Source organism: Muntiacus reevesi, chromosome 1, assembly GCF_963930625.1.
Source record: "Muntiacus reevesi chromosome 1, mMunRee1.1, whole genome shotgun sequence".
Taxonomy (NCBI): domain Eukaryota; kingdom Metazoa; phylum Chordata; class Mammalia; order Artiodactyla; family Cervidae; genus Muntiacus; species Muntiacus reevesi.
In genome coordinates, this window is record NC_089249.1 from 86575521 (window position 1) to 86600563 (window position 25043).

Consider the following 25043-nt stretch of genomic DNA (forward strand, 5'->3'; position numbering starts at 1 on the left):
AAGGCAGGAGGAGAAGGGGATGACAGAGGATGAGATGGTTGGATGGCATCACCGACTCAATGGACATGAGTTTGAGCAAACTTCAGGAGCTGGTGATGGACAAGGAAGCCTGGTGTGCTGTAGTCCATGGGATCACAAAGAGTTGGATACGACTGAGCAACTGAACTGAACTGAACAACCGTTTTCCATTTTTGTTACAGTATTTTTAATCTGTAGCATTTCTTTTTGACTCTATCTTAGACTTTTCATCTCTCTGCTTACTTTATTCATTTATTATGGCATTGTCTCCTTTTTCCATTAGAGCCCTTAACACCATAATCATAGTTGTTTTAAATTCCTAGCCTGATAATTCCAACTTCCCTGAATCCAACATCTGACTCTCATTGTGCTGCTGTTCGGCCTTTTCAGACTGTAGATTTTTGCCTTTTAGTTTGCCATAGGGGCTCCCCTGGTGACTCAGTGGTAAAGAATCCACCTGCAGTGCAGGAGACACAGGAGATGCAAGTTCAATCCCTTCATCAGAAAGACCCCCTAGAGGAGGGTCTGGCAACCCACTCCAGTCTTCTCTCCTGGAGAATCCCATGGACTGAGGAGCCTGGCAGATACTGTCCAGTCCATTGGGTCACAAAGAGCTGGACACAACTGAAGCAATTGAGCACAGCTCCTGCCTTGTAGGTTTTGGTTGGAATCTGGACATGTTGTACTGTGTGAAAGGAACTGTAGTAAACAGGCTTTTAGTGGTGTGGTGGTAAGGTGTGTAAGGGAGAGAAAGAATTAATTCTCTGATTGGGGCACAGATGAGCCTGTGTCCTGGACTGTAAACTTCACCAGTGATTCTCACTTTTCTCCTCCTTTTCCCTTGAGTGGGACTGGATGGATAGAGGGGTGCTGAATTTGGGTAATTTCCTTCATTCAGATATGTTATGCTCTGGCACGTAGTTTCTTCTTAGGGAAGGCTTTGTTGGGAAGAGAATGCTCTGGTGTATTTCAGAATGGTTTCCTTTCCATGCTGAAAGTATGAGGGGATTTTTCTATGATATTCACTAAAAAAGAGCTCCTGGAGGTAAAACTCACCAAAGTGTGGGATAACCACTTATAACTGGCTCTCTATAGAGTTGCCTCCAGCAATTGGTCAATTACAGGTTAGGTTTTCCTACCCTGGCACCAGTTCCTGCAGAGGTTTGTGCTCATGGGTTTCTGCAGTAGTTAAGTTGTGATTTTCAGTATCCCTCCTCTCCCTGCACTCTTTGATTGGGAGAGTGATTTTCCTTGTGGCCTCATTTCTCTGACATATCTAAGCAAATCTGTTGATTTTTCAGTTTGTTCAGGTTTTTACTTGTTGTTAAAGTGAAGTGATGACTTCAAGATCTATTGGTAATGATATTTTTATCTCCATCATTTCTTCTCTGTTTATTAGTTGACCTTTTACTCTAAGGTCTTTAGTTAATTTTCTTTGAATTTGCTTTGGTTCAACATTTCAAGCGTAGGTGTGACTCACACAGGTGCATTGATGTATAATTATTATTAATTAATTTTTGGCGGCGCTCAGTCTTTATTGCTGCACTTGGGTTTTCTCTATTTGCCGTGAGTGGGGACTGCTCTCTAGGTGCAGTGCACGGGCTTCTCATTGCAGTGATTTCTCTTGGTGTGGAGCACAGCCTCTGGGCATATGGGCTTCAGTAGCTGTGGCCATGGTCTTACTTGTCGCACAGCATGTGGGGGATTGAACTCATTTCCCCTGGATTGGCAGGTGGATTCGTAACCACTAGACCACCAGGGAAGCCCAATGTATAATTTTGATTTAGGTACTTGATTTATTTGAATGTTTGTTGAGAACTGCAATAAATCCACCAATTAACTTAATATGCTTTTGTCTAGTGATGGTTGATTCTTGGATTAGTCCTTATAGAGTCTGTAGAGCATAAAACATGGTTCCTGATCCTAAGAAGTTTATATTCTTGTAGAGAAGAGAAGACGAGCATATACTAAGCCATGGCTAATATCATATTAAAGTGTATAAATCATCACTGTGTTATATAGGTACCAAGAGTAAGTCTGTACCAATTCTGAGAAGGAAGGTATGGATGAGAATGGAGAAGGTAGGTAAGATTCTATAGCTCATAGCCATCAGGAGAGGAGGTCTTTACAGACCTAGGATAAACTCTGCACATTGACCTTGCCTGGATAGATGAACTGCTTTATAGGTGAATTTTTACATGGGGCTTATAAATCTCGATGGGACACACATAGGGAAGAGTGGGCTGCTGTCACTTAGCCTTGGGTCTCACTAAATCTCCATACCCAAACATTCCTTGGAGGTTAGAACAAGGTCATGGAGTTGAAGCAGGAGACCATGACCCAAGTAATTCTCTCCTTTTTTAAAAAATTTTTTCCCACTCTCTGCTTATCCTAGAGGTAGAAGCTCTTTATTTTTGAGAAATTGTTCTGTGAGCTATGTTTCCAGACCCTTGCAGAAAGAATATTACCTGTTGATAGCAGAAAAGCATGACAGGGTTGTTTTTTTTCTCCTGACTTGAACAATTTTGTGTTTCCAGACTGTCTACCCTCTGGTTGCAAGTGCTTTGGGGGCAGGGCCCTGCATTATATTTTATGGCGTTCCCCATTCCCTGTGCCCCCACATGAATTATCCATCTATTGAATGGTTTTCTGAAAAACACTGACTGCTTTGGGATGTGTATGATAGGAGACAGAATGATGAAATTTGTTGACTCTTGTAAATTTAAAGCTTTTTCTGTGTTAGCTTAACGTTGTGACCCTGAAGTGGCTCTACATTCTCCATTGCAGAATAAAAATCACTATAGTAGTTCCAGACCTCACTTTTCAATATATATTTATACATAAATACACATATATCTCTCTCTAGTATACACACACATGCACATACATATATATTTTTCATGGAGAAGAAAATGGCAATCCACTCCAGTATTCTTGCCTGGGAAATCCCATAGACAGAGGAGCCTAGTAGGCTATAGCCCATGTGTTTGCAAAAGAGTCAGACACAACTGATTGACTAAACAACAAGAAAAACAATATATATTTAAGCATATTCTTATGTATTTATATACATATAAATGTATTCTTCCCTATTTAAAATGCAGATGGCCTTTTAAAAGAAAAGGGCCCCTATATATTGAAAAGTTTCTTTGAAATAAAAATAAAACCACGGCCTAGATGATATCCATTGGTGGGGTGGGCTGTAGGCTAACTCAGAGCAAGGAAGGTGTTCCTGGTAACCCTAAAATGACACTATGTAGGTGATTCTATGTTGTCCATGAGGGTGACTTCTGGAAAGATGGCTCAGATTCTTCATACTCCCTTCATGGGCCTTACTCTTGAGTCTGATGAAACCTGAAGCTTGGTATCTTGTAATTCTTCCAACCAAGGTGATACTTAGAATTCTGCCTTCTTAATGGTATGGTTAGCTCTTGTGGAACTTGAAGTCTATGCTGAATAAGAACCTATTAAGTCCTGCAGTGCTCCCAGCTAGGATGCCTGCAATTGTGGAAACCAATAGTTGGATCAAGGAAATCCCCCAACTTGAAATGAATATCAACTTGAGTTATTAAGCCCAGAAATATTTCCTGTCTTTGAGATTTGCTGATAGGCCATGCTTGCCTTAAGTTAAAGGGTCAGATTTTCCCGTAAGCACTTGAGCTCTCTTGCTATTTCGGGTAACCACCTATCCACACACGCATGCTTCATCAGGAGTCGGAGCAGGGTGAGTCTTGTCGGCTATGTTCTGTGCCGCATTGGGATCTCTTCCTTGGCCAAGTTTAAGTGAATGCACTTGATGAGTTTGCCTCCTTCTGTGATCATGTTGTAGGGCTTTTGATTACACGTTATTGTAGGTAATCCTTCCCCATGTTAACAGGCATTCCTCCAAGTGAGGACAAGACCTGGCCCGTGGTGGATGACGACTCTCCCTTGGGATCTCCTGGGGACAAACTGGTGCTTTTAGAACTGCCATGTGCCTTGATCTTAATTTATCTGTTGTATTCAATATCATTGGAAGCCAGGGAAAGGCTGAATACCTGACCGCCATTCCAGGGCTGTGATATTGCACCCATTCCAAGCTTCCTTTGATCCTTGCTTCGACAAGTCAAGTAGGAGAACTCCTTAGCTTTCCTTGGTACCCCCAAATTCATCTGACTTTGAGAATCTGAGCCATTTAGTTTTCAAAATACAGATTGTTTTGATTGCTGGTTAGAGAAAAAACAAAAAGCTTTGACAGTCTACTGGAAAGTAGCTGATGAGACTGATACTTTTCCAAGCATCCATGTGAAGATTAATATTCCTCGCAGCCATCACCTGGATGTCATGAGATAAGATGATTCTTGAGGAATAGTACATTGGGCTTTGTTTGGTCTTCCTGAGAACTTAGAAAGGCAGGCAAGGGCCACTACCTTCAGTTTACAGTATTCATGTTAAGTCTACTCCTGCTTCAAATGAAGACAACTGCTTGGCCCAGTTAATTTTAGAGTGTTTATTGAGAACGAATTCAGGTCTGCTGAAATAATATCTACCTTTGTAGGGGGCAAGAAAATATTCACCAAAATTCATGAAAATTTTTCATTTAGGGAAGAGAGTTGTTGACTTTCTTGAGTGTAAAGGTCAATAAACTGAAAGAGAAAGAAAGAAAGGAAGAAATAAAGAAAAGTGAAACAACCTGTGTATAAAGCATTAGTGCTGGATTAAGAAGACATTGATTTCAGATAATTCCCATATGTGTACCATCATACATATTATAAGCACATGGCCTTTCTCATGTATCATCCATTCCCATTTGAAATCTTCTGGTGTGAACTGTGAAATAATGAAACTGAATTTTAAAATGTGTTTTATAATTAGAATCAGTGGCTTTGTTACAAAATCCAGTTTTAAAGAGTATAATCTCAGCTGTCCACAGGCCAGAAACCAATTCCTTGTAATATGGAAAAAATGCCAGTACTGGGTCTATATATTTTTTCAGAAATGAATGCCCCATTTTCTTCAGCCTTCTTTTGTGACTGCTTTCTCTGTCTCATAGTGCTCAGAGGGCTGAGCTGAGGGTAGATCTAAATATGGGATGTACTGTTGCCTCAGGTGCTAAGAGCATTTTCCTGATGGTTTCCTGCTCTTGGTTTTCTGAGACAGCAGAATTTCAAAAAAAAGAAGCACTCAATGCCTGTCTTTTGTGGGCTTCAGTGCAGGTTCTTAGCCAAAGAAAAAGTCCTTGTCAGCTTTCTGGGAGCCCAAGAGTAGCTGTGTTTCTATTTGCTGAGCCTCTGAAGGGTAGTTCACTTGGAAACTTGAGTCATACTCATGTGGGTGCCCAGTCTGTGCATTTGTGGGTGATTAAGCCTGCATTTGGGAGCGACTGGGGGCCGGAGGAGAAGGGGACGACAGAGGATGAGATGGCTGGATGGCATCACCGACTCAATGGACATGAGTTTGGGTAAACTCTGGGAGTTGGTGATGGACAAGGAGGCCTGGCGGGCTGTGATTCATGGGGTTGCAAAGAGTTGGACACGACTGAACGACTGAATTGAACTGAACTGAACTGAAGCCTATGTTAGGGCAGACTTCCTAGGAGACAGAGGGATTAAACACCTTGAACTGATGGTTGGCTCCAGGGTTGTAAAAGTCTCATAAAAAGAGTGGACCTAAGACTGTTGTCTCTAAAGGCCCTAGGTGAGAGGGGAACTTGCACTTAAAATAACTGAGAGTCTTGGTTTCAATCTTAGGAAGGCGTGTTTGATTTTTGGTTTTGTTTGTTTGTTGTTGTTTTTAACTTTTTTTTGGAGACTCACTGAAGTTCTTTTTTAAATTAATATATTTTTGACTTCACTGGGTCTTCATTGCTGCACATGAGCTTTCTCTAGTTGTGGCAAGTGGTAGCTGCTGTTCACTGCAGTGTGCAGGTTTTTCGTTGCAGTGGCTTCTCTTTATTACGGAGCATGGGCTCTAGGGCTAGCAAGCTTCAGTAGTTGCAGGACACAGGTTCAGCAGCTGCAGCTCACGGACCCTAGAGTATGGGCTCAGTAGTTGTGATGCACAGGCTTAGTTGCCCTGTGGCATGTGGGATCTTCCCCGGGCCAGGGATCAAACCAATGCCCCTTACATTGCAAGGTGAATTCTTAACCACTGGACCACCAGGGAAGGCCTGTTTTTGTTTTGTTTTGAATGCATAGATGGTTTTAAGCACAGAAAATCCTTTAAAAAATTACAGTCCTTGTTTAGACCTGTATCATCTTCCCAGCCCACATTCCCAGCAAGTGATGGCACTGCTGGAGAGTCACATTCAGATTTCTAACACTGGTGGGGCCAAGCCCCTGTCACACTTGTCGCAGGAGGGGCAGCACAGGGAAAAGAGAAACCCTTGTAGGAGCTGTCGGTCTGGGGAACAGCAAGGCCCATATCGAGACAGGGGCACTGGCATCAGGCCATGACCTTCGGAGTACGTGGTGCAGACTGGCAGGGCTGGGAGCAGGAAGCAATTTTGGCTGAGGTCAGTGGTGACCTTCAGGTTTCAGCACACGGGATCAGGGATAGTGGGGTGTTGCAACCAAGGCCATGAGGTTGAGCAGAAAATGGCACCTGCGGTTGCAGCAGGTGAACTGTAATGACTGCCAAAGAGAGCTCAAAAGCCATTTGGAGACCCTGCCAGCCAGAAGGCGAGGCCTGAGGCCTGGGATTCCACAGATCTCCTGCTCCAGGCTCAGGGCCAGGGACTGTTGTTATTGTTACCCCAAAACTCCTCCAGTCGCCCTTCTCCAGCCGGGAGAAGTAGTAAGAGGCATAGGCTACTCCTTTTCTTTAACTGAGAGACATGTTGCTTCTTATTCTGGGGAATTTCATGTTAGCAGTTGCCTGTATGTGAAACTCCACAGAACTCAGTGTGGAACTCTGCTAAGAACTTACGATACCAAGCCAACTGGAGATGGTATCTCCTACTGTTGGGAGACGCACTTCTTCCTAATTATTTGATAATCTTCTGACAGCTGCAGTTTGAACATTTCTAGTCTCCAGGAAGAGCTTCCCAGGTGCTGCAGTGGTAAAGAACCTGCCTGCCAATGCAGGAGATGCAAGAGACTGGGGTTCGATTCTTGGGTTGTGAATATCCTCTGGAGTAGGAAATGGCAACCCACTCCAATATTCCTGCCTGGAAAATTCCATGGGAAAAGGAGCCTGGCAGGCTACAGTCCGTGGGGCACAAAGAGTTGGACACGACTGAGCATGCATGCAAGAGTCTCTGGGAAAGGAGATAAATGTATTCCAAACTAGGCGTTTATGACATTACTGATAGAGTTTATGTCCAGTTGTTGTTTTCCTGAAATATTCTGCTCTTATTGAATATAGCAGGAGGGCATCTGAATGAATGAGTCTGCTGCTGCTGCTGCTACTAAGTTGCTTCAGTCGTGTCTGACTCTGTGTGACCCCAGAGATGGCAGCCCAGCAGGCACTCCTGTCCCTGGGATTCTCCAGGCAAGAACACTGGAGTGGGTTGCTGTTTCCTTCTCCAATGCATGAAAGTGAAAAGTGAAAGTGAAGTCACTCAGTCGTGTCCGACTCTTCACGACCCCATGGACTGCAGCCCACCAGGCTCCTCCGTCCATGGGATTTCCCAGGCAAGAGTACTGGAGTGGGTTGCCATTGCCTTCTCCATGAACGAGTCTAGCTGTTCTTAAAAGTTTACACTTGCTGCGGTGTGAAAATTGCTCCTGCCTGCTGCTTTTTGGTGGTATAAATGGCAATACCTATTCAGAGTGCCACAGTGACATGCCCAGCTCCCCTGTCTTCACTGCCTCCTTTGGCAAAGAACCAGATTAAAGTGCTGACCTTGAGACTGACTCTCCTGCTCCTCCAAGGGAGAAACGTGAAGCCCATTGTGCTTTCATCCAGCACGCTCTGAGAAACTGAGGCTGTCTTTTTCCTATTTGCTTTTTGGTAATGGTATTTGAGTTCTCCCTGGTGTTTTGATTAAAGCTTACCTTCTGTAGAATGGTAAGGCTTAGCCCCATAATTATCAAGGCATAAATATCAGATATTCATTAGAAAAAAAGTAACAGAACGGTAACAGCACAGCTATATCAGCAGTCATGCAGCTTAGACTAGTGCCCCTTAAAGAGGCTTTTTTCTGGAGGACCTCAGCTCTGCCCTGTGTTTAGAATTTGCTCTGAGGGGAAGGTGGTCATATGTTTTCTACTGCTATTGGCAGATACCTCAGTGGTCCAATGTGGTACTCATTTAAACTATCTTTGTGGCCAAAAATGAGACCACACTGTGAGGGCTTCTGCCCCAAGGATACATGAAGAGAGAGGTTCTCTTTTTTTAACTTTTTATTTTATATTGGCATACAGCTGATTTATAACGTGATAGTTTCAGATGGACAGCAAAGGGACTCAGCCATTCATATACCTGTACGCGTTCTCCCGCAAACTCCCCTCCCATCCAGGCTGCCACATAACATTTAACAGAGTTCCCTGTGCTATACAATAGGTCCTTGTTGATTATCTGTTTTAAATATAGCAGTCCTCTTTATGCCCCTGGCTCTTGGCTCTGCATTAGCTAGCTTCATTCTGGGTCCTCCGTCCCCTCTGTCCCCTTATGTTCCCTCCCAGTGGAGAAACATAGTCCTGCCCCCTGTGAAGCCTCAGGCCTCGCATTAGATGAAGAATCTCTCCTCCACAGCCACATATGCCCAGTCCCCAGGACTGTGTCACTGTTTCTGTGGAGGGGTATTTTCTGCTTCTGTTCCATAAAAGCAGCCCTTTACAAATCTTTTGGAATCATGACACTTCTTTCTTCTCCCTCCCTATTCACTCCTCCCAGCTATGCCTTGTAGCCAGAAAGTACTAAATCAAAAGTAAAGTATTTGTTGTGTACTTATGCTAAGGGATGGTTCTTCAAGCTAGATATTAGGATATTATCTCCTATCTTTAAATTTTAAATGCAGATGTATTTCAAGGGCCACAGAATGGACCACTTGATATTAGGACTGTTTTAGAGAAATCTGCGTTGGATGATGGCTAGAACTATGGGACATAGAAAAGAAATGAGAATCAAGAATCAAGCATTCTTCATTAGGCATTTCCTTGAGGAGGTTAAAGGAAGCTGCAGACATTGCTGAGTCCTGCCACTGCAAAGAAATGAGACAGGCTTTCAGGCAAGAGCTATTCTGAGGCTCAGAGAGAAAAGAGACAGGAATGCCTTGAGGTTGCTTAGAGATTTTGTGAACCTCATTGAGAGGTCTGGAGACAGCTTGAGTCTTGGATCACAATTTCAAAGCATTTGTGTTTTCTTTCCATCTGCTCACAGTTCTCTGGGTTCTGGTGATCTGGACCACCTCAAGACACTGTGCTGACTGAGAGGCAGAAAAACTAGCAGCTGCTTCTGTTACCCTCAGACTGGAAGGCCTGGGCTAAGGGCCTTGCTGTCAGATCCCTGCCAAGGCCTTTGGCTTTCTTGAATGACTTGATCACACACTGATGTTTCAAGGCTGGGTGCTCCCCAGCTGGAGCCCTGAAAATGCTTGCGTGGCATCCCCAGAGAAGGAAACTAACTTGAAAGAAACTCCCACAAAGTAAATCACCAGGACCGGATGGTTTTCATCCAAGAGTTGGGGAAGGAAATGAAGTGTGAAATAGCACAGATACTGATGAAGACATTAGTTCTCCATTAAAACCACAACTGTGTCAGAGCAGAGGAAGTTTGCTAACATGATGACCTTATTGCAGGAGGAGAGAGATTAGTGGCCTATCTGCTGCCTCTGGAAAACCTGGTCCACATGGAAAGAATGACACAAAATATGCACAAGGACACAATAGCCTTTATTCCCTTAAAGTAGGGAAGAGTAACAGCATTGTAATTCATGCATAGCAGCATTTCAGTGGAGGCCTTGGAAAGAGTATGATAGCAAATATGTAATAACCTGTGGGCTGCTAATCTCCTGCTCCCTTGCCGATGGCAGACATCACTAATTGATCTGGCACTCTTCTCTCTAAGCTTGAATCAGGTTTTATACTCCCCAATTTTGTGATCTTCACTGCCACCATCAAATGACCAGAGTTGACATATTTGTTGAAATGCATTTATCCTCTTTGTCTAAGAAGATGTATTTTTATCATGGGCCACATGAACTCATCATTAAACTGTAAGTAATGACAACAAGAAAGTCTTTCACAGGTAGTTCAGGAGCAGACAAGAGACATGTCACATTATTTCTTCCAAAGACTAAGTTAGCAGAACATCTAACTCCAGGGATTAACAGCTTTATCCTGGATTCAGGAACTGAATCCTAGTGTGTTATCCCAACCCAAACCATGGAAGGGTATTTCTGATGGGGAGGAAAGTCGGCCACCCTCTGAACAGTCAGCAGCATGTCCAGAAGTTCCTTTTAAGAAATAAGAATCCAGTCAGCCTCCTTCATTAGGCATTTCCTTGTGGCGCTTAAAGAAAGTTGTACCCTGGAGAAGGGAATGGCAACCCACTCCAGTATTCTTGCCTAGAAAATTCCATGGACAGAGTAGCCTGGATGGCTACAGTCTATGGGGTCCCCCCCCCAAAAAAAAGAAAAAAAAAAGAAAAAAGAAAGTTGTAGACATTGTTGAGTTCTGCCACAATAGTAACTCTGTGGGAAAAAAAAAAAAAAAAAAGTGAGACAGACTTCCAGGGAGGAGCTACTCTGAGGCTTGGAGAGAACAGAGATAGGAATGTTGGATCCTGGAGAAACTGAGTAACTTTTTGAAAACCCTCAGGTTTCATTCATTTCATAGAATGAGAGCAGCCTGACTCTGCTGCAGGTATGGGAATTTCATGGGCCTAATGCACAAAATGTTTTGCCTTTGGACTGGACAAAACTTCTGTCACTGGTAAAGCTGTTTGGTTATAATAGCTTTCCTACAGTCTCATGGCCTCTATGTAAAGGGATATGTGATAGAGCAGATCTCCTGGAATGGACTGTAAATGATCATTTAGAGAAGGAATCTGCCTGCTTCACTAGAGGGTGGGCTGTTTTTCTTGATCAATGAAAAGGTGCTACATACTTTGTTTAACAGAGAATCTATAGTAAAATGTACCTAGCATGGGAGACACCCTAACTGTACTGTGATTTCTTGCTGATAAATCAGGATCTTGTCATATCACAGGGTCAGCACTTGGGAGATGAGCAGGTGCTGGGGTTCAGGAGAACAGGGCAACAGGGATATGATGGGGCCCCTGGTCATCAGATCTGGGCGCCATTAGTAAGTTGCCACTCCATCACTAGGTACTCTGTGACTTTGGTCACCTCTAGAGGAATCATGGGTCATGGAATGAGATGCTGGGGAGGTCATTGTTTCTAGATCTTTGCCTTATAGGAGCTAGGGATTATCATCTTACTGTCCAGCACAGAGAACTTGACTCAGGGATCTGTGGTGACCTAAGTGTTAGTCACTCAACTGTGTCCAACTCTTTTCGACCCCATGGATTGTAGCTGACCAGGCTCCTCTGTCCATGGGATTCTCCAGGCAAGAATACTGGAGTGGATTGCCATTCCCTTCTACAGGTGACCTAAATGAGAAGGAAATCCCAAAAGGGGATATATGCATATATATAGCTGATTCTCTTTGCTATACAGTAGAAACTAACACAACATTGTAAAGCAAGTATATGCCAATAAATTTTTTTAATAATTAAATTAAAAAATAAAAATAAAGATCATAGTTGCTCAGAGTACATTAAGAGTGCAGTGTAGGGGAGATGTAGATGAATGAGAGGAGGGAATCCAGGTCTTCTCATGTCACCACTCTGCTTCTGAGCCTCAGTTTCCTATCTTTAACAGGCGCTATAAAAGAAATATGGATTTAGCATGCTGTTTAGAGCACGGGGAGAAATCTCTGTGAATTAAATGATTAAATGCCATGCTGGTTACTTACATTTCCAAGTCATTTGTAGTTTACAAAGTGCTTTCATCTGCATTATTTCACCCTGCTGATGACTCCCTGAATTGGGTAAGCAGTAAGATTCCTAATCCACTTTCCACAGCTATTTCAACTGAGACTCAGCAGGTTAAGTGGCTTCCTCAAGGTCATATCAAGGTCAAAACCAGGGGTCAAGCTCCTGATTTCTGGTTCTGAATCCAGGGTTCCTTTCACCCTACAGTGATAACTCATGAAGAGCTGATTCTATATATCATTCGCTTTAATGACAGCAGTGTTCACCGTCACAGCATGGTAAAAATAGACTGTGAGGACAAGGAGGTTCTCGGTAGCAAACAAACTGAGCTCACCAAAATGTTCTCGCAGGCAGACTCGGTTGCCGTGGCCTTTAGGAAAGCCTTGGCAGTCCTGCTGAGGGCAGCGTCACCTACTCACCACGTCCAGCTTTCTCTGAGAAGCTGCCTCTTGGCTCCAAGGCCAGACGCAGGCACTGCCCTAGAGGACACAGGCAGGGCTGGGGGGTGGCCAGGGGGGCAGGATTTCTTCTGGGGTGTGGGGTTCGTGGACTGAGAGCACATGCCTGATGCTGCGACTGGACCGTGTGTCCCACGACAGCGAGCTGGCTGGGTTTTGGCACACCGAAGGAGAAGTAGCCTGGGGTTCCTGTACCCCCTGAGGTTTTTCTGAGGGGCGGGGGGGAGGACGCTGAAAGAGTATGAAAGAGTAAAAGTAGCCAGGCCAAAGGAAAAGCCCCATTTTCATTCACTTAAAGATAATTTATAATCACCCTACTTTTCAACGTGATGTGATATGGATTATAGTAAAAAAAGAAAAAAATCACACATGCACACCATCGTTCAGTTACCAAGTCGTGTTCAACTCTTTTGTGAGCCCATGGACTTTTTGTAGCCCTCTGGGCTCCTCTGTCCATGGAGTTTTCCAGGCAAGAATACTGGAGTGTGTTGCCATTTCCTCCTTCAGGGGATCTTCCTGACCCAGAGATGGAACCCACATCTCCTGCACTGCAAGCAGGTTCTTTACTACTGAGCCATCAGGGAAGCCCTCACTTGCATGTATGTGTGGCTAAAATAAAGATAAATGGGAACTAAGGGATCATACTGAGAAAGTTGGGATGGTCTCATGTGATCATTTAACACTCCTAGACAACACAACCACTTTGTAAGGGACACAAATAATATATATATATATGTACATATATATATGTACTTCTATTAGGATGCAGCACTAGTATTCTGTGTAATAGTCTTTTGAATATTTCTTCCTTTGGAAATGTCCAGCTAAGGGGAAATGCTTTACATTACAGTTTAAGAGAGCTTGGAAAATAGACAGTTGTCCACTTGAAGAAATCCTATTAAATCAGTGGTCCTTGTCCTTTTAAAGTCAGTAGATTCCTTTGATAATTCCATGAATACCATTCATCCTCTTCTCAGAGAAATGCAAGCTCCTACAAATTTAACTTACAATTTTAGGTCGCCTGTAAAACTCCAAAGCCCATTCATTGATTTTAGGTAAATGACCTCTCAATTTAAAAAATTAGAACTTTATCCCTAATTTCAGAAATGTTGTCATAATGGTTTTTAACGCTTTTTACTCTTCCTATTGATGCTATTTTGTTAAACAAGAAACAGTGCTGAAAGATTTTGTGGGTGTTTTTATACATTTAAAAATATCTCAGGCTTCTATTTTTGTTTTAACATTTTCATATTTTTTTTTTTTAATAATTGAAGCCATAGAGGAAGTATGGGGGGTGGAAATTGTGTCTTGTTTAAACAATTTTGCTAATTTTTAGGCTAGAGTTTACCCTATATTTAATTAAAACCAATATTTCTCTTAAAAATAAAACAAAAATTTAGAAACTAATGTTTTATGGGATAATTTTTTCTTTACAAAAAGAGTAAGTACATGCAGCTGAGATGATTGTGATTAAAATGTAGATATATAGGCAATGTCACATAAAATATTCTGATTTCTCTGAAATTCCCTGCCCTATGTCATTGTATTTTACATATGTAGTCATTGCACATTCATGTATAATTTTATTTCAGTCTTTTACTGATTTCTTTTAAAGATGCGATATAGTTTGTATTCCATTGTAATTTATATCTGATAATGTGCAATATTGGGTATAATAAGGAAAATCTGCCTTCACTGTAAATCAATTTTGATTACATGTAGAATATGGCATATAAAATAATACTTTAATACCTACAACAGCCCACACGCCATCAATAAGATCTCATCCTTCAGACTTGTGAATTCTTAGAAAAAATTACTTCCACATGTTCCTAAAACTACTTAAGGTTTTTGACTGGTTGGTGGTCTATTGATTCTAAATAGCTGACCTGTCAAAACGCCATCTTTAAACTTCAGTGATGCATAGAGGCTTGGAATTAGCCAGGACTGAATCTATTACAGAACAAAGGGAGGTGATGATTAACACACCCATCTGAGCAGTAGGGGGGAAAAATAATCCTTGAATGGATTAGATGCCATGATCCTAAAACCACATTCTCTGAGTGTTGGGCCCTTGCCCAGAAATGGGAAGAGGCCAAACTTTGATGCCTTTTAAATGACAGGGTATCTCCAAGGGACTCTGCTCAGGGACACTGGGGCAGAGAGTTGAGGGTCAGCTGGGAAAAAAAGCCTTTCTCTCTCCTGTGGTCTAGCAGAGTTGAGGACCTAGACCCACTGTCTGTGCAGTGACTCTCAAAACTGACAGCCCATCCTATTAGTGATATATAATTATCAGTCTGCCTGCCTGGTAGAGATTACATTAAAGTGTAAATAAATTAAAATTTATTTTGTTAACCACTAACCAGGAATCCCTTATAAATTTTTTTGGACTCCAGTAGGCTACTTTCAAGACTGGCACAGAACCTGCTGAGAAGATGAAGTGAATTATTACTCAGTGTCCCTAGAAGCTGAGTCATAGGCTGGATCTCTCCATTCACTGGCAATATCTGGTAGATTCTGAGCATCCCCAGGGTGTAATCCTAGGGAAATGTACCTTTGTAAGCATAGTCCATACACAGAGCACTGAACCCACTTTCTAACTGGTTTTCTATTTTTCCTCTGCCACATCTTATAAACTTTATGAAAGAGTTACCGATTTTTAAAATAGCATCGTATAATAATGTTGATGGAGATTGTAAGAGAACCCTTCAACAGATGGGTACCCTCCTGAGAAGGAAACGGACCATTAGGAAAGTGCTTTTGACTCTCATTCTCTGGGAGGAGGAGCCCTTGAATCACAGGCCCAGGTGCTCAGGAAATCTCCTGTCACTCTGAGATGGGCTAGGACATGGTACCAAGTCCAAAGCTTCTAAATACAGTTCAGGCTGGGTCATCATGACAGTTGCTGAACTGGCACCACGATGGGGATTGAAGTGGGAACTTTGACAGTGCTTAAATGCCACGGCCCCTGGGCTCGAAGTCTTTCTGGGCTGGAATAGGGAGAGACAGTGCAGAGCCTCACGGGGAGGAGGCAGCAGCAACCTTGGCAAGGAAATCCTGCTGCCTCGGCGACACCACCACTGCTTCAGAAGGCAACAGACACCCAACAACACACCAGCTATTTTAGAAGCTGTCAGTTTCTGAATTGCTGACACACTTGGAGGACACTGTTTCTTCAAAGGTCATTCTGACCGTTCAAGGTAGGTAGGCCTGGGGAAAAGCAGAGGCATGCTGTATAGCCAAGGTGTTGGCCAAGGAATGAATGGAATGAAGTGACCTGGTCAAGATGACTCAGAGTCAGAAATGGGGGTGGTCAGAAATGGGAAACCGTGGGTTTCCTAAAGCAGCCTTTACCTAGAAGACAGCGTTAGGCTTTCTTTTTTTTCTTTTTTAAACTCTGCTTCACCCTCTTCTTATTGGCTATCACCAAAAAAATTCACCAGGTTAGATTCCTTTGATGACTCACTCTCCTCAGGGGAGGGCTTTGAAGGAAAGAAAGAAGACAGGAGAGACTTGGGAGGTGGACTTTTGCAGAGGGATTTCACTGGGGACTTGGGACATGAGGGTGGGATTCTAAAATTGGCAAGCATCTCAAGGAGGGGTTGGTAAATTGTAAACATAAAGATACTGCTACAAATACAATTAATCCAGAGTGTTTGCCTCACTCTTAATGCTTGCCCTGTGTCCCCAAAGTGGGTTCATTTCTACTGTTAAAGAATTCAATTTTAGGCTTTTTGGAGTGGATGGATGAAGTGGAGTGGAGCGGATGGTGGATGAATTCCAGCTTTGGGGTAAGAGGCCGGAGTCCTTTTCTTCTCTCTGATGCTCCTGTGTAAGTGGCACTGGGCAGCTAGACTAGGTCTCAGTAATCTCACCTGTCAAAGGGTTATGCTGCACAATCTTAGGTCTCACCCGCGTGCTCTCTGGGAGACTCCTTTGGTCACCAGACCTTTGCTGCCTCCTCAGGGTGTGTTTTGCTCAGCCCGAGCCAGAGGGTAAGTACTCTTGACAAGGTTGTCAATCTGGTGCCAGGGGACCCTGCCGGGTCCCAGCTGCTCCCTGTCGTTCCCACCCCTTGTGGAGCAGTGCCCTTGGGCTGCTTCTTCAGCCGAGGATGATTGCTCTGCTTTTCTCTTCAGGGCTAGAATTTGCTTCCCTGGCCCCATTGCCTTACTGAAGATTCAACATACATCTCTTCTCAGTGGTCCACCCTATTTTCTCTTCTTTCAGGTTCTAGTCATTTTCTTTCTCAACTAGTGCAGCAGCCATCACAAACCAGAATTCAGTTCATTTCAGTCGCTCAGTCGTGTCCGACTCTTTGTGACCCCATGAACTGCCGCATGCTAGGCCTCCCTGTCCATCACCAACTCCCAGAGTCCACCCAAACCCATGTCCATTGAGTCGGTGATGCTATCCAGCCATCTCATCCTCTGTCATCCCCTTCTCCTCCTAGGATCCTCAGTCTTTCCCAGCATCAGGGTCTTTTCAAATGAGTCAGCTCTTCGCATCAGGTGACCAAAGTATTGGAGCTTCAGCTTCAGCATCAGTGCTTCCAATGAACACCCAGGACTGATCTTTAGGGTGGACTGGTTGAATCTCCTTGCAGCCCAAGGGATTAGACCCACATGAAAAACAGGCTTTCTTAGCTGGCATTTCCACTGTTCCTTTGCTTTCCCTCCTTCTGCCTTCCCACAATCTCTCCTTCTAACACATTCAATTCTGATAGCTTTTGTTCTAGGCCCTGAACTGTTGTCTTCATTATATGATATTTTTCAGTTCTACATCCTAAGTTCTTTTTGCTAGAATTTGCTTTTCTCTTTTTGAAAGAACCTTCTTTTTCCCTCTCAGATATGGATTGGGAAGTGATTGGGAAAAGATCTAACCCTGTGGCCACTGCCTTTTCCAAGGACAGAACTAACACTTAATATACTCCTATTGTGTGCCAGGGGCTTTGCTGAAAGCCATGGACATATCTGCTTTATTGAGGAAATTGACTCAGACGGGTTAAATAACTTGCCCAAAGTCATAAAGCTGGGTCTTTGTGATTCTGAAGAGGGATTGTGCTCCTACCCTTTCTTGGCAGCTTCTCTGGACACCCCACTTCATCACAGATAGCAGGGACACTTGCTGCGAGGGTCTGGAGAGTGCGGCAGCTCTATGTGCAGGAGGCATCCTTTTCCTGAAGGATAAGTCATCTCTGCACCCCTGCACCCTGACACACACACACACACACAAGCATCACCAGTCCCAGCACTTGCAGAAGAGCTTGCTTCTTCCCTCATTTTACTCATTATCACAGGCACCTTTTCTCCTTAAGTTCATGTGGAGGAGAGTTAGTATCAGGAATTTTTAAGATGACTGACTGGCTGCTACTCATAGAGGTGACTGAATTCCCTGATGCCCCTGAAAGATTTCCGGTTAGATGTTGCCAATTAGTTTTAATACAACTCACAGTCCTGGAAGGAATAGTTAATGGGATTCCAAAAACTTAAATTATGCGTGGAGGTGACCCTGTTGGGTTTTTATTGGGAACATGGCACTTAATTAGGACATCTCATTAGTGGGGATATTTTGGTCTCCTGAAGAAGATCAGAAGAAGAATAGCATTCAAGATTCTTGATATGGCTCCAGGTTTCTCTGGCCACAACTCTTCTCTTGCTTTGCTAAACTTATAGCACTTCATTCATTCATTCATGAATTCAACAAAAACAACATTTTATTGAGTGCATAATAGATGCCAGACACTGTCCCAGGTGCTGAGGATTCAAGAGAAATCACACAGATATGGTCTCAATTACTAGCTGTTCTCAAAACCTGTCTGGTAGACTTTACTGCCATGCCTCTGCCATAAAATTCCCTTTCCCTCGAATATCTTTCTTCTTCTTTCCCCCTCTCTTCCTTTTCATCTTGAAGACATCTCTTCATTAGGCACAAAAAAGCCTCCTGCACTGGAAGAAGTTCTTTTCACCTCACAATTCCTATAGCGTTTTGTTGATACTCCTTTTAGATAATAATGAAAATCAGCATTTAAGTATCCCTTTTACTGGTCTTCCCCGGTGGCTCAGAGGTAAAGAATTTATCTGCCAATGCAGGAGACATGGGTTCAATCCCTGGGTCAGGAAGATCCCCTGGAGTAGAAAATGGCAACCCACCTCAGAATTTTTGCCTGGAGAATCACGTGGTTAGGAGCCTGGTGGGCTGCAGTCCATGGGGTCTCAAAGAGTTGAGCACGACTTAGTGACTGCATAACAACAATACAGGAGTCTCTTTCAGTTCTGATAAAGTGTTTACAGAAACCCACAGACACACGCTTTGTTAGTGATTCATAGAAATTTCACAAAGTAGTTACTAATGATATCCTCAATTTGTGAATGATGATACTAAGGCTTATAGAGGTTAAATGACTTGTTCAAGATGAGACAGTTGGGAAAAAAGAGATGAACTTCAGAACTTGGTTTTTTGAATTGCAGTCCCTCAGCATGCCGTATGCCATGCTGGATTTTGACTGTTCTGTTGATATTAGATTCCTAATTAACCTGACCTATCTCCTAAGTGACTTTGTAAATTCCTGAGGACATAGGAACATGGCTTATTTCATTTTGTGCCTTCACGGTATCTAACACACTTGTGGGCCCAGGCTAGATAGTCAATAAGTATTTGTTGAATAAATGAGTGATTGATTGAATGGATAAATTTAGAAAATTACTGGAGAGGTTGTTACATTTTCCAGCCACATAGCTCTTCTATTCATTAAACAAGATGGTTTGTTATATTTGTCTTGATAGGTTGAGTGGATTTTAAATTGAGTGTAGCTGGTGGTGTCGAATATAATTGAAGGATATGGCATGTTCCTGGCTATCTTTGAATGTCTATGTTACTTACATTTTTGAAATTGCCACTTCCAAGCGCAGTTACTCCAGGAGTCATAGTTAAATGACAATTGTTGATTGTAAGTCAGCTGCTTAATTCTTCCCCTTTAGCATATTAGCATGGATTTGTTTATTTTTTGGTGTTCAGTGAGAATAGCCTAACAAGGTAGAGCATGTTCTTCTAGAGCCTTTAGGGGAAGGCCTCCTTTTCACATCATGGAAATTTGGCAGGTATTTGATGGTGTTATGGTAGTGGCTGCAGTGGAGGTGGGGGTGGTGGTGGGAGGTTGGGAGTAGTTGTGGTTGCAAAGAGCAAACAAGCACTGGCTTAGGGATGATCTAATGTGTCAGTTCACCCAGAAGAAATGCCATGAGCCTCGGGGAGGGGCATGTGTTGACAGCTGCTGGCCTAAAATTGACTAGTCAATCTTGAAGACCACCCAGTCAACCAGGATCAAATTTTGGAAGACCTCTGGGGCAAGAGGTTTTTTAGATTTCAGTTTTGTCGTGTAGCTTCTGATCAATTTTTGGTTATTCCATTTATGCATTTTCTGTACTTTGATCAAGAATATTTTTTGAACCAAGAGTTGGTCTCAAAACTTGTGACCAGCAAGTTTCAGGCGGGGGGGGGGGGGGGGGGCGGGGAAGAAATAAAATATTTGAATTTAGGATTGTTCTAGAAAAATCCAGGACCTATAGCTGTCCTTATTTATTCTTAGCCTTCCCAACTAACTTGGTCATTGGCTTGTAATCTTATATGTTAATTTGATGCTTTACTGTTTATAAAGTGCTTTCACATGTTATTATCAGATGATTTCTCCTTAAGTATAGGTATACATTTAAGACTATCAAAAGCTTTTGTGCCCCGAACTCTGACCTCAGCCTAAATAAACTAAATTATGCACAAATAGGAACTACTTCAGCTGTGTTTTGTTGTCTTTCCACGCTGTCATTTCACATTTCACAAAGTCCAAACATTTTCCAATCCAAGTATCTTCTAATGTTATTTTACTTAATTTCTCGGCTACAGCATAACAGTGATCTTTAGTGATCTGTCACATTTGGATCTTTTACCCAGGGAGAGCTGGAAACAGGAGGTGAAATACGACAAAAAGGGCCTTTTACATTTGTATTTATGTGTTAAATAATATTAAGTTGGTGAAGAGACCTAAAATATTCCTGAACATAACTGCCCTCCGACTGAGAAAGGAAAATTCCCATCTGACCTTGGTTTGAATTTTCTCTTTTCTAAGGATGCACAGTGTTTTAGCTTCCATAGAGCTATCTTCTCACCCAACAGCCTGAACTTTAGCTCTGTGTTTCCCACTTCAGAGTGGGAAGCTCACAACTCTGCAGGACTAGCTCTAAAAACTGGGCAACAGTCCATAGTGTAAAGAGCATTGCCTGCAGTGTCAGACTAACTCAAATCCCACTCTGACCCCTGCTAGTTATATAATGTGAGAAAAGCTTCTTCATCCTGCCAAACCTCAGTTTCCTCACTTATAAAATGGCAGCAGTAATTCTTATTCCATGGGATTTTCTGTGAAAATTGCATGAGGCTTACATATAAATGTATACTATTTAGTGGAGTGCCTGCTATTTCTCTCCTTTTGTTTGCTTCCACCTTTAAGCGTGCTGGAACACTAGAGGTTGAACCTTTGGTGACACTGAGCCTTTGTCTGATCAACAAGAAACAGATATAAAAATGACTGCTGCCACTTCTTTGCAAAGCCTCTTTAAAAGGCTTAGAGCGCAGGGATGACATTGGGTCCTTGCCTGTGGTCTGCTTGTCAGTGAGAGAGGTGCTGGTTGTCAGGTGCAGAGTGCTTTAGGCAGCTGAAGGATATGTGCGCTCAGTCTCCTTAATTGGATTATTGGCATGGGTATTGCAGGCTTCAGGTTACCACCTCCCTTTTCCCAAATAAAACTTGGACCACGTGGAGGGCTCACAGACTTCATTCCATTACTAAAGTCATCTAACAGGCTCATTTGAGTGTTTGCTATCATCATAATTTTAGTTTAATCCAACCTGGTTTATAGTTCATTCCCTTGAAGCTCTGGAAGGGGTATCAAATTTGGGCTCAGTCCGCACTCAGGTCCACGCCAAATGTTCTGCCTCTGCTGTATTTAGAATTACTCTATAAAAAGTTTCATCACCAGATTTTGCTAAGCTACCTGATAAAATCTGATGTCCCAGGACCAATTTCCACTGCAGAGGTCCTCTGGAAATAGGAATTACTTGAGCCAGGTACAGAGAGTGCTGCCTGGGTTATAAGCTTCTGATGTCTGCTGTGGTATGAATGGGGGCCCTGAGATGACTGTGGGGATATTGGTTTTAGAGACTTTGGGACTTAAGATGTAGATCAAGAAGTGGTTGCTCTACCAGTATCTGATAGAGGGTACTGCTCAATATAGTCATGTCCCAGTTATTGGCAGAAACAAAAGCAATTGCTTGATTATCATCTGGGTTGGGTCTTTCTCTTTTGTCTCTAACTACTTTTTCCCTTGGCTTAAAATATGACACCTGAGGTCCAGTCTCATGGAAGTGACTGTCCATCTAATCTCAGAAAATTCAGTATCTCTTATCTGACTCTAGAGTAGTCTTCTACTGCCAGTCTTTCACACTGAAACCAGGCTATCAGGTATCATTCATTCAGGAGATGTAGTAAAGTGTGAAGCTCAGTTTATGGAATTCATAGTCTAGAAGGGAACACCAAGCTAATTGCACCTTCGTTTAAAAGAAAACTTTGGTGTAAACAAAATAAAGTCTAAACTCCATATTATGACACATACACATTCCTCCTAAAATATAAACTCCATGAGGCCAGGGTTTTTTGTTTTTTCTCTGATGATGTCTCAAGAATCTATAGATAGAAGAGTAATTGGTACATTTATTATGTACCAGTAAGTCATTGTCTAGTTGAGTTGAACCTGATTTTTCCAATTTATCTCACTTTCCCTCTTCCCTTATGTATTTTAAGCTCTTGCCATTTCAGTGTGCTTGTAATTTTCTAAAAATGGCAAGTTCTTAATGCTATTCTCACTACCTGAGATTCTGTCCCCATAATTTCTTTGCTTGCTCATGTTAAACGCATATAAAGCTCATAGATTTCAAGCCCACTCTTAAAATTTCACCTCATGAAATTTTCGATCCTCTCATCCAGTGACTTGTTTGCTCTTCAGAGCTTCCATTAGCACTTTGCTCCTACATCTGTCAGAGCTCCTATCAAAGACCACTGTCTTTAACAGGTTCTGTGTCCTTCCTGTCATTGTGAGCTCCTTCAGAGCAAGAACTGGTTTTATTTGTCTTGGCACATTCACGTACAACTTGATCTATACAAAGCAGAAATGTTTGGTGGAATAAAAATGACAGTAAGTATAGTTTAATATGCCTGCAATCCTTAAGAGGTAGAACTGATGTAATTTGAATTTGGCTGTCAATATTACTTGAAATGGAGATAATAATGGTAACTCTTAGAGTTGTTCTGTTAAATGATGATAAGTGTGTAAAGTCTTAGCAGAATGCCAGTAAGTGCTCAATATATGTTGACTACTAACACTTTGGGCTTCCCTGGTGGTGCTAGTGGTAAAGAAGCTTCTGCCAGTGCAGGAGACGCAAGAGATATAGGTTCGGTCCTTCAGTTGGGAAGATCCTCTGGAGGAGGGCATGGCACCCCACTCCAATATTCTTGCCTGGAGAATCCGATGGACAGAGGAGCCTGACGAGCTATAGTCCATAGAGTTGCAAAGAGTCAGACACGACTGAATTGACTTAGTATGCACACATTAATTCTTTGGTTGGGACAGTTCTTATGAGCTTATATTTATCTCACTGTCCAAAGTTATTCTGCTGATAACATTAGATTCTGTTTTTTATCATAAAGATATAAATGTAGTTTTTGAGAAGGAAGATATCTTCCCCTTGACTCTAATAGTAAAATAAGGAGATAGTAAAGATAAGGAAACTGAGGTACTGCAAAATGAGGTGGCTTTCCAAGACCCTACTCTTGGTTTTCCAAGCCCTAAAAGTAAATATGCCTTGTTAACTGTAGTAATAAATGATTACTTAAAATTATTAGTGAAGTGGAAATGAAAGTCACCTGGCAGATTCTGATATGTGTTTGGTCAGTGTGTGCATGCTAAGTCACTTCAGTCATGTCTGACTCTTTGCCACTCTATGGACTATAGCCCACCAGGCTCCTCTGTCCATGGAATTCTCCAGGCAAGAATATTAGACTGGGTTGCCATGCCCTCCTCCAGAGGATCTTCCCAACCCAGGGATTGAACTCACACCTTCTGACTTGCAAGCGGGTTCTTTACTGCTGAACCACCAGGGAAGCCCATGAAATATGTTTTCATAATATCTAATTTTGAAATTAAGTCAAAGAACACATAAGACAGGCTTTTCCTATACATGTCAACCGAATCAGTTTATCATGTTTGGGTTGCTGCTGTTAGACTTGGTGGTCTTTAAGCTGTACTACAAATTCTTTATTAAACATTAAATTTAAAGGGGACTTTATAGCACCCCTAATTATATGTGCATGCGCTGTGCTATAAAGATTAAGGAAAATAGGGACCAGAATAGTTATGTGGCTTCTTTTTGTTGTTTAGTCGCTAAGTTGTGTCTAACTCTTTGACCTTCCCATGTTCTGTAGCCCTCCAGACTCCTCTGTCCATGGGATTTTCCAGGCAAGAATACTGCAGTGGGTTGCCATTTCCTTCTTCTTCTTCTTTTTTTTTTTTTTTTTACATGATTTTATTTAATTTTTATTTTTTTGAATTTTATTTATTTAATTTATATTGTAGTGGTTTTTGCCATATATTGACATGACTCAGCCATGGATTTACATGTGTTCCCCATCCCAATCCCCCCACCCTCCTCTCTCTCCGTCTGATCCCTCTGGGTCTTTCCAGTGCACCAGCCCTGAGCACTTGTCTCATGCATCCAACCTGGGCTGGTGATCTCTTTCACCCTTGATAGTATACTTGTTTCAATGCTGTTTTCTCAGCAAGGGAGTTTCCTGATCCAGGGATCGAACTCGTGTCTTCTGCATTGGCAGGCAGATTCTTTACCACTGAGACACCAGGGAAGCCCAGTTATGTGATTTGGCCAAGACCAAGCATTTAAGCCATTTCAGTTGTAAGGATGGTTAAAACAGTTGAAGGGTATTACAATATTGCTGACTGCTTTGGCCAAGGATGAATGTAGTATGATCTTGGGGAGACCTGATCATTGATTCAGGAAGCAGAAGATCAACTTCACAGGTCATGTTGTTTTTAGTTTTTCTTAGTCTTAATTTCTTCATCTACAAAATTGACATAAACATATATGCCACATATTAGATAGTATGTAAAATATAAAGGAAGAAACTATTTTATTATTGCTATATTTTGCATGAATTGAGAACTGGAATTCTCTCTAGGCTAAACTGAGCTTTCTCTGAGAACTCAGTGTTACAATATCCAGCTTGTCAATACAAAATAGGTCAGAGATAGAAAATGAGTGACCCTTTGAACTGATGGTTAGATTCTCTTTAGAAAAGCAATAGATATGTTGGTTTGACTCTGAGTCACATGATGTTCTCCAGTGACTTATAACTGGCTTAGTGCAGGTTGCCAAAGTTTTCTCCTTTAGCTTCCTTAGTTATGTGTAACTTTTCATTTATGTTCCTGATTTCCTAAAACTTCCCTAATTACAATATTGTTCACAAGAGACATCTGTTAGCCAAAACATCTATCCTGGTCATTCAAATGAGTTCCTAATGGTTATTTTTTG

The 25043-nt window shown here is 42.3% G+C and overlaps 1 protein-coding gene across 3 annotated transcripts in view; it reads left to right on the top strand.

Moving 5' to 3' along the window:
* The window catches only part of TBX15 (T-box transcription factor 15), a 121829-nt gene that overhangs the window by 38523 nt on the left and 58263 nt on the right, over window positions 1-25043 (top strand). The window contains exon 1 of one of the 3 annotated variants that reach the window (XM_065906056.1): window positions 15414-15595. The exons of the other annotated variants lie outside the window; for them this stretch is intronic. The gene's annotated coding sequence lies outside the window, so the exon portion shown is untranslated. Of the gene's footprint in view, window positions 1-15413; window positions 15596-25043 lie in introns of those variants that run through there. 3 annotated transcript variants of the gene reach the window in all.